At 40.3% G+C, this 15,522-nt stretch overlaps 1 protein-coding gene across 7 annotated transcripts in view; it reads left to right on the top strand.

The window, feature by feature from the left end:
• ATXN1 (ataxin 1) overlaps window positions 1–15,522 on the top strand; it is a 453,518-nt gene that overhangs the window by 92,868 nt on the left and 345,128 nt on the right. For all 7 annotated transcript variants that reach the window (XM_030817352.1, XM_030817350.1, XM_030817346.1 and 4 more), the window contains one exon: window positions 10,898–11,023. The gene's annotated coding sequence lies outside the window, so the exon portion shown is untranslated. The remainder of the gene's footprint in view (window positions 1–10,897; window positions 11,024–15,522) is intronic.

The raw sequence follows: 15,522 nt of genomic DNA, 5'->3' as shown, positions 1-15,522 counted from the left end.
ATAAAATAAAAACTACACTAAACTAAAATAATAAAAGCTCCATACCAGTTTGTGGCATTCATACTGAAAACAGAGGTATACGAAATACTTGAACAGGGCATGGAACTGGAGGTAATGGATGTCATTAAGAATGGCTGAGAATTTTTTGCCAAGTATTAGTATACTATCCTACTTTATTCTATTTCAGTTTGCAGTAGGACAGACCTAATTCTCTTCCCTGAGAAAGTCACAAATAAACTAGCATGGAGCTTCTCAGTGGACACCCTTGGCTGAACTCTGTAGACTCCTGTTCTCTTTGATAATATCTAAAGCTTCTGGTTAAATTACATGGCTAATATCTTGACTCTCAAGACCAAAAGGCAAGATGTTTAAAAATAAAATCAACATCAAAAACATTCCTGTGTTCCATGGACACAGGAAGGGGAACATCACACACCGGGGCCTGTTGTGGGGTTGGGGGAGCGGGGAGGGATAGCGTTAGGAGATATACCTAATGCTAAATCATGAGTTAATGGGTGCAGCACACCAACATGGCACATGTATACATATGTAACAAACCTGCATGTTGTGCACATGTACCATAAAACTTAAAGTATAATAATAAAAAAAACAAAGAAAACCCAAAAAAACATGCCAGTGTTCTTTAGTCCTCAGAGAAAAATGAGAGCAAGCATGATATTTTGTATCTGTCACTATGTGCACTGCCTTGAGAGATTTCTCTAGAATGTTTTAAGAACATCTGTCATCTGTTAATAGTTGTGAAAGCCGAGACTCACACAAATGAGGCAACATTACAGGGGGTCAGAGAACACAAAGGTAAGCCCACCTTGATGGGAGTCCTGGCCCGAGGCACTTTGGGGAAAGAGTGAGCTGCAGTGGTTATAGAAAGACAAATGTCTTGAGCCGGGCATTGAAAAGTGACTAAGAATAATCTAGAAAGTATTCAGTATGTTTTTAACGATTGTGAGTTAGCAGAAGGAAAGTCATCTGAGGTGAGAAAAATAATAAGCAAAGGGGACAGAGGTGGATGGTGAATCAACTGACCCAAGGGAGTTAAGCGTTTAGAAAGCACTTAAAGAGGATAACACTACATAGCTCCTTGCCTTACTGTGGTGCCTTAGAGATGACTGGCATTTTTGCAGACCTTGTTTCATAAATGTGCTTTCAGAGGAATAAACAGGGGATTCGGGCTGGGCTGAGGATACCTTGAATTTTGTTTACAGACCATCATTTTGTTTACAGAACATCAGTGCTCTATCCTCATGTCCTTCTAAGAATTAAAAGATTTAACCTCACAGAATCCAGCGTGTGGCTTGTGAGTGAGACTCCTTTTTCCATGTGATAACCAGTCTGCTTTGGAGAGGCAAAAGAATCTTACCGACACGTACATATTTTAGGATGGGCTCTGAGCCAATTCATCAAGCCAAGTCCTCACTTTGAAACAAGAAAGTGAAGAGGATGTTTCATGATTGTGGAATACCTGCCAGAGGAAGAATCTACCGAAGTTCAGTCAACTATTAATTGGAAAGGAGACGGCAGACTGAGGAGATAGAGAATCTTTGCTCTCAGGTGGATGGAGGTTGGAGTCCTCAATCTGTCACTTGTGGGTACATTATGTAGCTCCTTCACCTCCATTTCTTTATTTATTAGAAGGAGGGTAATAAAAGTGTCCACTGCCTAGGATGGTTCTCAGGCTTAGAGGAGACAATGAAACTCAAGGGCTTAACATGTGAATGTTAGCTATTATCATTGCATGTGTCCATTAACAGCCAAAGATAACCAGTGTTGTTTAGTAGTTCTTTGCATATATTCTTACTAAATAGATAATGATTTATAATTTACCTAGTTACTTCATGAATTGATTTCATGAAAAAGGTCTTTCTGAATCTCTTTCCATGTACTTTAAAAGTTTATTCCTTTAGTTAAAAGAAAGTTTAACTAGATTCTTAAAGCCTAGATTGGAAGAAAGTGTTTGCTAAAAAAAAAAGTCATGGCTGGGCGCAGTGGCTCACACCTGTAATCCCAGCATTTTGGGAGGCTGAGGTGAACGGATCACAAAGTCAGGAGAGCGAGACCATCCTGGCCAACATGGTGAAACTCCGTCTCTACTAGAAATGCAAAAAGTAGCTGGGTGTGGTGGCGCGTGCCTGTAATCCCAGCTACTCGGGAGGCTGAGGCAGGAGAATCACTGGAACCAGGGAGTCAAAGGTTGCAGTGAGCCAAGATCACACTACTACGCTCCAGCCTGGTGACACAGCTAGACTCCAAAAAAAAAGAAAGAAAGAAAAGGAAAGTCATGTATATATCCAGAAGAAAGGAAATCAGTATATTGAAGAGATACCTGCACTCCCATGTTTGTTGCAGCTATTCATTATAGCCAAGATATGGAATCAATCTAAGTCTCCATCAATGAAGGAATGGATAAAGAAAATACAGTACATATACACAGTGGAATATTATTCAGCCATACAAAAGAATGAAATTCTGTCATTTGTAACAACATGGCTGGAACTGGAAGACATTATGTTAAGTAAAATAAGCCAGGCACAGAAAGACAAATATCACATATTCTCACTCATATGAGGGAGCTAAGAAACATGACGTCATGGAGACAGAGAGTAGAATGATGGTTAGCAGAGGATGGAAAGGGTAGTGAGGAGGGAGGAATAAAGAGAGGTTGGTTAGTGGCTGTAAAAATATAGTTAGATAGTAGGAATAAGAGCTAGTGTTCAGTAGCACGATAGGGCAACAATAGTTAACAATAATTTATTGTATATTTCAAAATAACTAGAGGAATGAATTTGGAATATCCCTAACAAAAAGAAATGAAGTGATGGATATCCCAAATACCCTGATTTGACCATTACACATTGTATGCTTGTATCAAAAAATCACATGTACCCAATAAATATGCACAACTATCATGTACCCATAAAAATAAAACAAAATTAAAAATGCACACTTCTCACAGATTCTTGCCTAGTAGAATCCAAGTAAATACATTTTTCCACTCACAGATAACTCTTCCCTCTGGTGCCCTCATGGTTTATCTCATGTTCTCGACCACATGGGTTAATGGTCTTTGTTAGGTTGTACTCAGTGATCCCCAAGAGGACAAATGGTGGGAATTATGGAAATTGAGGCCGGAAGGAAACCCAGAGTTCTGTGCTTTTACTTCCAGTAGGGATCTGTGGGGTTTAGAATGTCCGTCTAGTGAGCGCTTCTCACTTTGGGAACCCCCCCAAGACGTTTTCTGGAGGGACATCTGTAAGATCAAGATTATTTTCATGGTAATACTAAGACATTATTTACCTATTCCATTCCCATTCTCTTACATGTGTACAGCGGAGTTTTTCAGAGGCTATATGATGTGTGATGATATTGTGTAATGAAATGTGTCAACTTTTGGAAGATTTGCATAATTCACTGAACTAATATAATTTTCCAAATGACCAGGGTATGATGTTACAAAATCATGCATAGCTAAAGATTCATCCAAAGTTCAAGATAGACTAATGAATTTTAATATAAAAGAATACTTAGAGTTTATTTCTATGTTTCAGATTCCATGGTGCTGCTCCCCTTTAAGAAACTACCACTTACTGAGTTTTGGTATGATATAAAAAAGAATATCCACAATTGCTGAAACTATTGGCCAGATCTTCTCCACATACTTCAACCAAACAACATATCACAGAAAACTGAATTCAGAGGCACAGAAGAGAATTTAACCATTTTCTATTAAGCCAGGCATTAAAGAGAGCTGCAAAAATCTAAATTGATGTCACTCTTCCCACTAACTTTTTTGTTCTGAAAAATATAATTATTTTTTCATAAAGATGTTATTTCATGTACTATGCAGTGGGTATATTAGTATTTCTATTAAATGAACTAATGAATATTTGACATTTTTCTCAGTTTTGCTTCTAATATGGTATAATAGTGGTTAAATGTGATCTACCTAATTAAAAGTTCCTTGGGGTCCTCAATAAATTTTAGGAGTATACTCTTAAAATTTATTGAGGACCCAAGGAGCTTTTAAGTGTGAGGACCAAAAGTGTGAGGACCACCAGCCTAGTGTGTTGTTTACAAGGGTGTAGTCTGGTCAGTGTCTACACCCTATATCCACTGGTTTCACCTTTCTTCTGGAAAAAGTGTTCTGTGGTAAAATATATTTTGGGCCAAGATGAGTGTTTTCTCCCCTCTTATAGATTTACAATACACATGAACATATCAGAGTCCCTCCAAAGTCTTTCCCAAATTTATCCCAACCTTTAAAAACAAATTATCCCAACCTTTTTTTATCCTCCTTTTAATTTTGGCACAACATAATGTTCCACAGTGGAATATAACATCCTATGGAGCGTACCGGCTGGTATATGATATGGGCTGCCCTCTTTCCGTTAACAAAAAAATTAAAAGCAAGACATTTTCCTTCAAATCCATACTTTGAGAGAGGCCTATAAAATTTACTTGCAAATCTGATTGACTTTCTTAAAAAAACATACTCTTCATTCATTGTATTATGCCATTTTGCTTATACTCTTTGAAGCTGTTTCTACTTCTGTTTCCAAATGCATATGTTTTTTTAAAGCTCTGTTTTAGACATTTTTGTGTGTTAATTAGTAGCATCTGCTCCATGTGTCATAAGACAAAGTCATTTCATCCCCACAAAATTGTCCAAATTGCAGGTTAAGTGGTAGCAGCCTAGCTGTTGAGCTGTTACTACTGTTTGGTATTTTTAAATGGCAAAAAATACCTTCGATGATGCATCACATGCCTTTAATAAAACACAGTCACTTTGGGTAACAGAAAGATTTAGAAATGGCAGTGGGTTTTGTTGTATTTCTTTTTATGATTCTTTCTTTCCAGTTCTTTAGTTTCTATTGGTTGTGGGTACAATCCTAAGAGTCAGACCAAAATAAAGAATATTCCATCAGTATGGATCAAAAACATGTTCCTGGCCAGACATGATGGGTCACACCTGTAATCCCAAATACTTGGGAGGCTGAGCTGGGAGGACTGCTTGAGTCGAGGAGTTCGAGGCTGCCGTGAGCTATGATCACACCACTACACTCCAGCCTAAGTGACAGAGCAAGCAAGACCCTGTCTCGAAATAAATAAATAAACAAATAAAAACAAAATTAAAAAACATGCTCCTGGCTGCTGCATGATGAGCATCATCTTCCTAAGACATGAGATTGGTACTTGCACCACCCAGCACCAGTTTCTTCCCGGCACAGTGCCATTCTAAATTTGTATTGAGGCAGGAGTGCAGCGAGAATTTCTTTCTCCTTCTGTTTTTCACATGTCTATGTCACAGAAAGAATAGAAACATCTTAATTTGTTATAATAATTATAGGGACAATAGTCATTGTATTTTATATAATTCAAAAGTTCTTTTTAAAAACTGTTTTGGTCTTGCTGGTTCCTACTGAAACACTTGGTACAGTTTGAATCCTTAGTGACTTTCTATTGCCAACTGAAAATTGAGTTTTTCCTATATTTAAAAAAAAATCCGGCCGGGCACGGTGGCTCATGCCTGTAGTCCTAGCACTTCGGGAGGCTGAGGTGGGTGGATTACCTGAGGTCAGGAGTTAGAGACCAGCCTGGCCAACATGGTGAAACTCCGTCTCTACTAAAGATTAATTAGCCAGGCATGGTGGCGGGCGCCTATAATCCCAGCTGCTCGGGAAGCTGAGGCAAGAGAATCGCTTCAACCTGGGAGGCAGAGGTTGCAGTGAGCCGACATTGCACCATTGCACTCCAGCCTGGGCAACAAGAGCAAAACTCCATTTCAAAAAAAAAAAAAAAAAAATCCAAACAGAAAATACTGTGGCTATCTTATTCATTATCTCATTCTTTTCCTCACCACTGAGTAGTTTCAGGGAGAACCCTTTACAATTGCAAAAAGACACTCAGTTTATAGGACTATTTATTACAGCATTGGCAAATGGTGCTGGAAATTCTGTAATAGCTAAATGACGCAGATTAACCAGACTGAAGTGGAAGAACCATACTGAAGTTGCTCTTCAAACAGCAAGAGGCTACCTTTCTGTTTTCTTTGATGACTGAATATAGCTTATGATATAGTTAAGGTATCAAAGATGCAAGAATTGTCGAGCTATGTGGCAGGTTAAGAAGCCTGATGAATGGCCGGGTGCAGTGGCCCACGCCTGTAATCGCAGCACTTTGGGAGGCCAAGACCGGCAGATCACCTGAGGTCAGGAGTTCAAGACCAGCCTGGCCAACATGGTGAAATCCTGTCTTTACTAAAAATACAAAAAATTAGCTGAGTATGGTGGCATGTGCCTGTAATCCCAGCTACTTAGGAGGCTGAGGCAGGAGAATTGCTGGAACCTGAGAGGCAGAGGTTGCAGTAAGCTGAGATCGCACCATTGCACTCCAGCCTGGGCAACAAGAGCAAAACTCTATTTCAAAAAAAAAAAAAGAAGTTCGATGAAGTTGCACATGCTTCATTGCTTGTGCAAATTATGTGATTTTAACACAGTCTACAGTGGAAAGTCAAATTTCAGGCATGCACACCTAAAGTAGGAAAAGTTGTTCTTAGAGGGGTAGTGTGATGCAGGGATTAAGAACCTGGTTTCTGGAGTCAGATGGCCTGAGTTTGAGTCCCACCTGTACCACGTATATGTGCTGTTGAACAGGTGATTTAACTTCTTTGGGGCTCAGTGTCTCCAACTGTAAAAAGTCATTTAAAGTTCCCAGAAGAGTGTTTCATACATTGTAACTGTAGTAGTTATCTACTGCCGTGTAAGTAATTACTCCAAATCTTAGTGGCTTAAAACAACAAGTGTTTATCATCTCTCAGTTTTTCTAAGTGTGAATCACCACACATCATAGCTGGGTGTCTCCAGCTCCAAGTCTTTCATGAGGTTGTAGTCAAGCTGTTAACCTGGGCTGACATTTCATCTGAAGGATAGGGTGGGGGCAGTAGGGATCTGCTTCCAAATCCACTCACATAGATGCTAGCAGGCCTCAGTTATATGCCATGTGGGCCCTTCCACAGGACTACATCACAGCCCGGCAGTCAGCCTCCCCCAGGCGAGTAACCCAGAAGAGGATGCAAGATCCCAAGATGGAAGCCACCATCTTCGTGTAACCCAGTCTTGGAAATGATCTCCATTACCTTTGCCACAGTCTGTTTGCTAGAAGTGAGTCACTAAATCCAGTCCACACTCAAGAAGGCTTTACAAGGGCATGAATTCCAAGAGGTGGGATCACTGGAAGCCATCCTGTAGGCTGCTTATAACAGTAACTTGTGCTTTAATTTATATCCTCTTATGGTCTATTCCTGACAATCAGACCGAGTGCGCCCTTAAAACGTAAGGCAGATCATGATACTACTGCATTAAAAATTATCTCCAGTCTTCCCATTTTACTTAAAAGTCAGTATCTTTACAATAGCCTACAAGGCCTTTCATGCTTATAAAATTATTTTTCTATATTTTGTAAAATAATATATAGTATAATAAATGCTGTATATGTATATTTGTATAAACACGTTTATATGTTTAGTTATATATCTAGAATTTATTTTCCGTATGGTGTAAGATAGTGATCTCTTTCCAAACGAAGAGCCAGGTTTCCCAGCACTATTTATTGATTACAATACCCTTTTCCCGGGCCCGGCGTGGTGGCTCACATCTGTAATCCCAGCACTTTGGCAGGCCAAAGTGGGTGAATCATGAGGTCAGGAGTTCAAGACCAGCCTGGCCAACATGGTGAAATCCCATCTCTACTAAAAATACAAAAATTAGCTGGGTGTGGTGGTGGGCACCTATAATCCTAGCTACTTGGGAGCCTGAGGCAGGAGAATTGCTTGAAACCAGAAGGCAGAGGTTGCAGTGAACTGAGATGGCTCCACTGTACTCTAGCCTGGGTGAAAGAGAGAAACTCTGTCTCAAACAAACAAACAAACAAACAAAAAAAAACAAAAAAAAAAAACCAAAACCAAAAAAAACCTCTTTTTTCCCTGAGTTGATATTCTACTGAGAACCTGTTTGTCTCTTCCTATGCAATCTGTGTCTAATTGTTGCATTTTTGAATAAAGATATACCTAGTGGGTCTAGTAAATTATATAAGATAGTTATGTTTGTTATGATTTTATTTGATTTGAAACGTTCAAATACATGTAAAAACAAATTATAATTGAGAATTAATTATGGTGAACATTTAATAAGTTCCTTTATTTGATAGATTAGGAACTAATTTTATTTAAAAGGCCGTGACTTACATTTAAAAGTCCAATTAGCTACAACACTAAGACTAAATAGTAAATTTCATGACTCCTAGGTCACTGTTTCTAGCTTGTTGATATCCCATACTTTGCTGCTGCTGCTGTTGCTTATAACTGTTCAGAAAATTTTCACCAAAATGCCTATCAAATTGGAAAACCCTCTGGAGTGAGATCCTTTTTTAAATATAGCCAACTTACACATATGCAGGCATATCTGTGAATGCCCTAGGCCTCTGTGCTTTCTTTTCTGCTTTTTGGGCTTTTGGCCTTATCTTTGCTTATGATAACTTCAAATGGTAAATGAGAAGGGATAGGTGACAGAGATTAAACCCGAGCCAGTTTGTTTTGTTGATTATTTTTAATGATATTGAGAAAGAGTTTGCTGAAAGAGGGAAGCATATTGAAATTATTGCTTAAAAAGAAGTGTGTAGAATTTTCAGTGGTTTTCTTTTGATAAGAGTTGCCTCATAGCTGTTGTAGTATGTCCAAATGAGGGTCAGCCATAGATCACAGAATGAATCGCTTCCAACTCCTTCACATCTACAGATATAAGTAAGAATGGAAAATATTGTCACTTAGATGAGTCCTTATTTTTTTTTTCCTCTATGAATAGTATAAACCTTACTTTTCTGGACACCTGGCTTTGGAAGCTGGTGAAGGTTGTTGAAGTAACAAATGGGGCCATTCTGCCTCTCCCAGATCGATTTTGCTGCAAGAGAGTTGAAAATAATATAATCCAGAAATGGATTTATTTTCTTACGGCAAAAACAAAACAGAAAGAGAGTACTATGAGGAAGTATTATCCTACTGGTAAATTTTTCAAACTAAAACCACATTACATTTCATTAAATGAGTTTATGTCCATTAAGCGTCAATGAGCCTGAGTGGTTGAACCCAGAATCCAGTCAAAGTACATACTAACTTTCTGTATGACTTTAAAAAGAGGTATGTCAACCTCCCTGAGTCAGCAAGTTCCTTTGCAGAAGACATTGGAATGAAACGTGAAGGATCTCTTCCAATACTAGAATACCTCAAGATATGAAGTTGGTAACAAATAAGAGAAATGCAGCAAGATATTTTTAGTTAAAAAAGAAAAGATTGATACAAGCCAGTAACTTGCAGTGAGCTTGTTTAAATCCTCCTCCTCTCTCAAAATTCTGTTTTTACCAAGCCAGTAAAGTAAAGACAGTTTGTCATGCTTTGAACTTCCTGGCTTATGTTGATTTCTATCAATATGTTACTCTTACGCATTTGAGTGGGAGCTGAGTTACATAAAACTAATAAAATCCTTACAACCTGATTTTCTGTGGGTATTGATGGCATCAAAAAAATAAAAAAGACTTTTGCCATTTTCAGGCAGTTGTTCTTCCAGCTAGATGGAAAATTGAATGGCATTAACTCAACTCACTTGTTTAAACATTAACTGAGAGACACTTTCTCCTCTTCAAAAGTTTTTAGTGTTCACAGGAATTTAACCACAGATAGACACAACTCCCCAAACGTCCCGAAAAAAAGGTTGACTATTCCATAAAGTAATAGTTACAGAAGTCTTTCAAGGAATTAGTTATTCACACAGTAAGCTTCTGAGGCATACGAGCGTATCCGCTTTCTTACAACTTGGTCACTTGATGCAGTCTTTGATGATCACCCCGGGACCTTCGGAGATTTATAGTTTAGAGTTACAAGTATGATGTGGCCACCATACTCAGGGAACTGGATGACAGTCGGCCGATGGGTTTTCAACATAGATGAGGATGAGCTCATAAAAGGCTAAAAAAGGAGGCAGACACCTTTGGAAGACTGTTTCTAGGCTCTTAAATGGCCATTGTCAAAAAACAAACAGTGGGATGGATTTGACTAAGCATCAGAAGATGCTTAAACAATAGCCTGTGACAAGTGAGTGTTAAAAGCTCACAAGGCAGAAAGGAACTTTTCAGAGTGACCTTGTCAGACGAGGTTCTAATGTGTAGGCTTTATCAGCTGCTCTGAGTGGGGGTAAAGAGGCATGCATATTTTAAACATTCATTTCATATTCAGTGTGTAAAGTAACTACTGCTTTTCAACTTGGGTGGAGAAAGTATTTATCAATTTATCGAGAATCACACAAACCCATGCATTACCTACTTATAGGGCAAAATGGAAAATGTTCTTTCTCTTATGCTTTATCTTTTTTGTTCCATCTTAATACCTCTTTATTTAAAAAGTATTCACATCAGTTGATCAGTCTGAGTCTTTCATTTCAAACAAACTTTCTTCACTTTCTGCCCTTGATACTACACAGCAGTCTTTAATCACTTAAACGTGCCGAATTTTTCTTCATTCACATCTTTCAATCGGTAAACTTGAAATTTTGCAAGTGCATTCCCACTGGTGTATATCCTGATTTTCAAGACCTGCTACCTCCCCCAGTGTCATGCTTGTTTTTTTAATTTCTTCCTTCCCACACCCCACCTCCAGTGTTTTAGGGCACCTTATGTAGATAAGAAGTGAGATGGCTTCATCCTGATAATTAACATGCTTGTTTGAGGTTATGAAATATACATTTGAGAAAGGCCGGGGATTTCCCCCTGAATATCCACTAACTGCTTGAAGTGGCATTTTCATTCTGACTTGGTGTTTTGTTTTGTTTGACTGCAGCATACTGGAGCATAGTGAAAGAGTCTATTTTGAAGCTTCAAACGTAGTGCTGCTGCAGACCAGGAACAAGAGAGAAAGAGTGGATTTCAGCCTGCGCGGATGGTCTTGAAACACAAATGGTTTTTGGTAAGTCATCCAAAAGACTTGACATCTTTTAGCTTTAAATGTCATCGGGCATCACTTCATTGGTGTACCAGAACTTCTTCTTCAAGTGTATTGCTATTTCTCTACATCCCAAACAACAGGACATTTGAAAAAATGTTGTCCTAGTGACAGAGCGCTGAGAGAGCAACCGCATTTACTTTGTGTGTTTGTTTCTGAAACTTGCAGAATAGTATGATCCGAATAGAATGCATTTGTGGTTAGAAAAAAGAACAAAAGCAAACACAAAGCAAACCCAAACAACTAAATACACAAACAGCAAATAAACTACATCTACCAGATACTCCATTTTAGCTGAAAGCATAAGGGATTAATCGCATGAGAGGAAGTAGATTCAATTTAATGGTAAGTTTTTTGCCTCTTGTGATCAAATACAGTCATGTGCCACATAATGAAGTTTCAGTCAACGACAGATCACACATATTACAGTGGTCCCATAAGATTATAATACTGGGCCGGGTGCAGTGGCTCACGCCTGTAATCCCAGCACTTTGGGAGGCCGAGGCGGGCAGATTACGAGATCAGGAGATCGAGACCATCCTGGCTAACGCGGTGAAACCCCGTCTCTACTAAGAATACAAAAAAAAATTAGCCGGGTCTAGTGGCGGGCACTTGTAGTCCCAGCTACTTGGGAGGCAGAGGCAGGAGAATGGCGTGAACCCAGGAGGTGGAGCTTGTAGTGAGCCGAGATTGCACCACTTCACTCCAGCCTGGGTGACAGAGCGAGACTCCATCTCAAAAAAAAAAAAAAAAAAAAAAAAAAAAGATTATAATACTGTATTTTTGTTGTACCTTTTCTATGTTTAAAAGTGTTTAGAGGCACAAATGTCTACCATTGTGTTACAGTTGCCTACGGTATTCACTACAGTAGCATGCTGTCCAGGTTTGTAGCCTAGGAACAATAAGCTATACCGTATAGCCCAGGCATGTAGTAGGCTGTACCATCCAGGCCTGTGTAAGTACTCTGTGATGTTGCACAGTGACAAAGTCACCTAACAATGCATTTCTCAGAGCATATCCCTGTCATTAAAGATGCATGACTATTGTGATGGGCAAGGTGAAAGATGATGGGGGTTTCCAAGTCCTGTTTAGCAAACATTTACTGAGTAACTTTTAACTATACATGGGCCCTTGAATGACAGTCTTAGTCTGGGGGTTGGAATTCAAACACTCTAAACTATAAATAAATGATAAAAACATTCCAGACCATACACCAACATAATGTGGACTTCCAAGGATTTTTTTTTTATCAACTCCGTTCATGATATTACCTGGAAGCAGAGTCCTCAAATTGAAGCCTAGGTCTGCCCCACCTATCTTGGTCACCTTGGAGAACTTACTCATCATCTTGGAATGACTCACCTTTAAAAATGTATGTGCCTAAATGATCTCCAAGGTCTCTTGCAAATTTATAATTCAGTTCCCTCTAGTGCAATGAATTAAATATCCACTTCAGTTCTTGCCCAACAGAATTTCTATGTGGGCTTGGCGGTCGTTTGCAGAGGGGCTCATTGTATCAACCAGTGTGGAGGAAAGGAGCCAGGTCCTCGGGGGGTCCCTCCTGACCCCATTTGCCCATTTGACAGCCAGCCCTTTGGTCGAACAGGACTGTCAGCATCTGCAGTAAATAATTTTTTTTTTTTTTTGCAATGGAGTCTTGCTCTGTCGCCAGGCCGGAGTGCAGTGGCGTGATCTTAGCCCACTGCAACCTCCACCTCCCAGGTTCAAGTGATTCTCCTGCTTCAGCCTCCTGAGTAGCTGGGACTACAGATGTGCGCCACCATGCCCAGCTAATTTTTGTATTTTTAGTAGAGATGGGGTTTCACCATGTTGGCCAGGATTGTCTCGATCTCCTGACCTCAGGTGATCCACCTGTCTCAGCCTCCCAAAGTGCTGGGATTACAGATGTGAACCACTGCACCCAGCCTGCAGTAAATAATTTATTCCTTTGCAACATTAAAAAAAATGTGGCACAGTGCTTTATGAACATTATATTCATTTTTTAATTTTAATTTTAATTTCTTATTTATTTATTTGAGATAGGGTCTTTTTCTCTTTGTCGCCCAGGCTGGACTGCAGTGGTGCAATCATAGCTTGTGCTGGGACTATATGAGACTGGGACTATCCTAGCTCTCATTCATAAAGTCTTCACTGAATTTTTAGGACTTCGCTGACTGGTCTCTCTTTATGAACTTCTGTCACATTTAGGGCCTGCATCATATAAAATGCACTGCTATGCGTTGTTCTGTGAGTGTTTGTCATCACCGCAACAGGGGTACACACAGCTTCAGGGCAGGAATCATATCATCACAGACCAGTAGCCGAGACTACAGGCGCGCGCCACCCTGCGTGGCTAATTTTTCCATTTTTTGTAGATACAAGGTCTTGCTATGTTGTCCAGACTGGTCTGGAACTCCTGGGCTCCAGCAATCATCCTGCCTTGGCCTCTCAAAGTGCTGGTATTACAGGCATGCACCACTGTGCCTGGCTTGAATATTATATCCAAATAAGTGAGATAGGCTTCTTTTGAAATACTGTCCTTTGTTTTTCTTTAGGGGATCTGACTTTTTCCTTCTCTGTGCTTGCCGTCATTGTGTTACTGGTTATCAGCCAGCCCGTTAACCCTGTGGATCCCCACACTTTGTTTTACATTGAATAGCATTTATTATTGTTCTTTCTTACTAAACATCCCCTTTCTGAAGCAGAGCCTCAGAAATGATGCTCAGATGTCACTCTTGTTAGCAGCTGGCTTTCTGCCTTCAAGTGGTGCATTATTGGGGTTTCATAACAGCATTTTTTTCTCTTACAAATATTAAATTATGAAGTGCAGGAAACCACATGAATGTGGTAGAAAGCAAATGCAAACACAGTGTTATCTGGAAGTGCCAGTTTTGTGATTCTCCTCGTGACAGTATCCTTCCTGTAATCAACATAGGAACCCTCTTTACCTGTTTGCTGGTGGTTTTCTATCCTGTATCTTCATCTCCATTTATGCCGTATGCCATGGCCACTTTGTCATGCTGAATCAGGAGGTTTGATTAAGACAGTTGCTTGGGGACTGTCTCTATCAAAGTTCTGCCTGACCACAAATCCTGGCTGTCACTCACAAAGTCTTCCCTGAATCCTCAGGACTTCACTGACTGGTCTCTCTCTCTCTCTTTTTTTTTTTTTAGACAGAGTCTTGCTCTGTTGCTAGGCTGCAGTGCAGTGGCAATCTCGGCTCACTGCAACTTCCACCTCCCAGGTTCAAGCAATTCTCCTGCCTCAGCCTCCGGAGTAGCTGGGATAACAGGCATGCGCCACCATGCCCAGCTAATTTTTGTATTTTAGTAGAGACGGGGTTTCACCATGTTGGCCTCGATCTCTTAATCTCGTGATCCACCTGCCTTGGCCTTCCCAAGTGCTGAGATTACAGGCATACCACGCCCAGCCCTGAGTGGTCTCTCTTTATGAACTTCTATCACATTTAGGGCCTGTATCTTACAGAATGTACTGCTGTGCATTACTCTGTGAATGTTTGCCATCAGCACAATTGCACATGGGTTGCACGTGGCTTCAGGGCAGGAATCAAATCTCAGACCAGTGTTTCCCAAGGGTGGTCTAATCCCAGTACCTCCTGCTTCCGAATCTCTTGGATGTGTTTATTAAAGTTGCAGATTCAGCAACACCAGGCTTATGAATCAGAAGTTCTGGAGATGTAGAACCCAGGAAACTCACCTTAGTTAACTTTTGCACACTGAGGTTTGAGAATAACTATCTGAAAATAATTGTGCATCCTTCTCTTTGCCTCCTCTCCCACAGCAAGGGATCCAGGTCTGAGCCTATGGTAGGTGTCCAAGAAATATTTGCTTGTTGACCTAAGCAACATCAAGCCATAAGGGTTGCATTCCCTCTTCAGTTGCCCAGCCTTTTCAGGATGTGAGGTCAGCATATTCTCTGAACCTTTAGAAACCCACTTTCTTCCAAATACGTAAAGCGTTCCCCTAGGGCAGAGGCTCTTTTGGAAATCTTTTTTGGTCTCTTTATCTTTTGTAATCACTGACTCTGTTGGTGGTAATGACAGGAGCCCCTGACTAAGATTGGGATAGTGGGAACGTCAGCTATGAGGAGCTGGGCTGGAGCAGCAGGCTGGGAGAAAGATCTGAGGATGGGAACAGGACTGTGCTAAACTAGAAGCTTCATCCTTGGCTCCCAAAGCCACACCTGCTGCCCTTGGCAGTTTATTCTGAGTGGAATTTCTTTCAGCTGTTAGGCCTCGCAGGTTGTCAGTTTTGGTGGCAGAAGAGTGGTCCCGCTGCTGAAAAGGATCAAGTTTAGCTCTAGTGGACGCACATCAAAGCACTTACAGTGCACAGTGGTGGATTCAGGATTTGAATCTAATGTTAGCAGACTGCAGTGGTGACACTTGGCCCTCTCCTTCCCTCCGCCTCTTGTTCCAGCAAGGGCATGCCTGGCCTTGGATG

The sequence above is a fragment of the Nomascus leucogenys genome, chromosome 8, assembly GCF_006542625.1.
Source record: "Nomascus leucogenys isolate Asia chromosome 8, Asia_NLE_v1, whole genome shotgun sequence".
In the NCBI taxonomy this organism is placed as follows: domain Eukaryota; kingdom Metazoa; phylum Chordata; class Mammalia; order Primates; family Hylobatidae; genus Nomascus; species Nomascus leucogenys.
The sequence above is the reverse complement of the archived record's forward strand: the minus strand, read 5'-3'. Positions and strand labels throughout refer to the sequence as shown.